This window comes from Rhincodon typus, chromosome 49, assembly GCF_021869965.1.
Source record: "Rhincodon typus isolate 14 chromosome 49, sRhiTyp1.1, whole genome shotgun sequence".
In the NCBI taxonomy this organism is placed as follows: Eukaryota; Metazoa; Chordata; class Chondrichthyes; order Orectolobiformes; family Rhincodontidae; genus Rhincodon; species Rhincodon typus.
Genome location: NC_063380.1, coordinates 8,918 through 11,431, shown reverse-complemented (window position 1 = coordinate 11,431; position 2,514 = coordinate 8,918). Strand labels below are relative to the sequence as shown.

Below are 2,514 nucleotides of genomic sequence, written 5' to 3'. Positions count from 1 at the left end.
CTAACCTACACATCCCTGGGCACTATGGGACAGTGTCCCATGGCTAACCCACCCTAACCTACACATCCCTGGGCACTATGGGACAATACCCCATGGCTAACCCACCCTAACCTGCACATCCCTGGGCACTATGGGACAATATCCCATGGCTAACCCACCCTAACCGACACATCCCTGGGCACTATGGGACAATATCCCATGGCTAACCCACCCTAACCTACACATCCCTGTGCACTATGGGACAGTATCCCATGGCTAACCCATCATAACCTACACATCCCTGTGCGCTATGGGACAGTATCCCACGGCTAACCCACCCTAACCTACACATCCCTGTGCACTATGGGACAGTATCCCACGGCTAACCCACCATAACCTACACGTCCCTGGGCACTATGGGACAGTATCCCACGGCTAACCCATCATAACCTACGCATCCCTGGGCACAATATCCCATGGCTAACCCACCCATCACTGGGCACTATGGGACAATTTCCTCATGGTTAACCCACCCATCTTTGGACTGCGGGATTAAACTGGAGCACCCAGAGGAAACCCACACAGACACCGGGAGGACGTGTAAACTCCACTCAGACACAGTCGCCCGAGGGTGGGATCGAACCCGGGTCCCTGGCGCCATGAGGCAGCGGCGCTAACCACTGAGCCATCCTGGGGAAACGTGGAATCGGAATGGGGAGTACAGGCTAACAGTCTGCACGACATGAATGTGATGTCCAATCCCCCCAGCCCCAAACTCCGACCCTCAAAGATCTGAGGGAAGAAGGCACGCGCTCTGAATGCCTTCCTACCCAACCTGAGCCAATTATCTACCCTTCGGCCCTCCTGTTCCACAATTAATAAATGGCTTAAATCTTTAACTGGTTATTTTATTGATGGTGCACTCTTCTAAACGAGAGAAAAGAAATCTTTCGCGAGGATCTCTACGTTGCAAAAGACTTTCAGATGTTAAATCTCCGATTTATTATGTTTTCCTTGACCAATCCTTACCTGCATGTCCATAGGGAGCCACTGTGGAAAGGCAAGAAATAAAAATAAAACAAACAGAGAAAGGCATTTGAGAATGAATCAGAGATCAACTGGTCGATTTTGAGATAAATGCAGACCTCAGGAACGTAGCCATGGGGACGTAAAGATGCGCAGCGCAGAGACAGACCCTTCGATCCAACTCACCCATGCCAGCCGGAAATCCTAAATTAATCTCGTCCCGCTGGCCCGAAATTAGTTTGTGCCTGTGTTTCTTTCTCATTCGTTCGCGGGATGCGGGCATCGCTGTCTGAGCCAGCGTTTATTGCCCATCCCTAATTGCCCAAGGGGGCAGTCAAGAGTCAACCACATTGTTATGGGTCTGGAGTCGCACGTAGTCCAGACCAGGTAAAGATGGCAGTTTGAGTCCCTGAAGCAGATGGGTCATCATTAGACTCTTAAGTCAAGATATTTTTTAAATTAAGTTCAAATTCCACCATCTGCCACCGCAGGGGTTCGAACCCGGGTCCCTGGACTTTTCGTCAGGTTTCTGGATTAACAGCTCAGTGATAATACCACTAGGCCATTTGGGTAGGCTGCTGGTGGGTTGGGAGGCCGGAAGTTAGAATCTGGTGTTTGGAAAATGGGAGGGGAAATGTGTCGGGGGCTGAGTGGTGCTGCGCGGTCCTTTTAAAGGATGATGTGCTTTTTCTGCGGTTACAGATTTAAAACGGATGCCTGTGAGCAGCAACTGGACGGTTTGAGAGTGAGCACAGAGCGCTTGACTTGAAATACCTGCATTCGAAGGCCGTGCAGTTGGAGGGACAGCTTTTTTAACCAAGAGAACACACTTCTGAATTTAGACCATCAGTTCTGCTCACTTCGGTACCCAAAAAATCCATTCGATTTTAATCTGGTGGTTTTGACAACCTAGGACCCAATCCTATTGTTGGAGACATCGAGGTGTCATCAAGGGTGTAAAAGAAGGGGGTCAGTTGGACGAAGAGCAGAGAGTTAACTGCCATCTGCCGGACGCTGCGGCTCTCAGCTCTCAAGAGTGAATCCCTGGCTCTCACAGCCTCCTCTACGTCTTTGGTAAAGCGCCATCCACATAACAAAATACCCACGGCACGACAGCTTAATATTCCTGATGGAAGCAACAACAGAGAAGGCTCGTGCCATTCAGGAAGACGCATAACCTGGCTGTAATTTCGAGAGACTAAATTCTATTTTTCTAGAGATTTTATATAAGTGAGACTTGTATATATTGGGACAGCACAGCATCAGAATCCAGCTGCATTCGGGAATAGTTAGCAGGTAGAAGGGATTTATTCGATTTGTTAACAGTTTAGTATAATTTGTTGGAATTAGATCAAGAAATGGTCGCTTGTTGATTATACACGCACCACCCCCTGAGTGATAAAGCTGCCCCTCAGGTCCCATGCCCCCCCTCCTCAGTTTAAACCAATGCCCCTCTACTTTTGGACTCCCCTACCCTGGGGGGAAAAGACCTCAACCTATTATTCGCCC

The 2,514-nt window shown here is 49.2% G+C and overlaps 1 long non-coding RNA gene across 1 annotated transcript in view; it reads right to left on the bottom strand.

The window, feature by feature from the left end:
- LOC125488106 overlaps positions 1–2,514 on the bottom strand; it is an 11,450-nt gene that overhangs the window by 410 nt on the left and 8,526 nt on the right. The window contains exon 5 of the long non-coding RNA XR_007266217.1: positions 1,009–1,029. This is a non-coding gene — a long non-coding RNA (uncharacterized LOC125488106). The remainder of the gene's footprint in view (positions 1–1,008; positions 1,030–2,514) is intronic.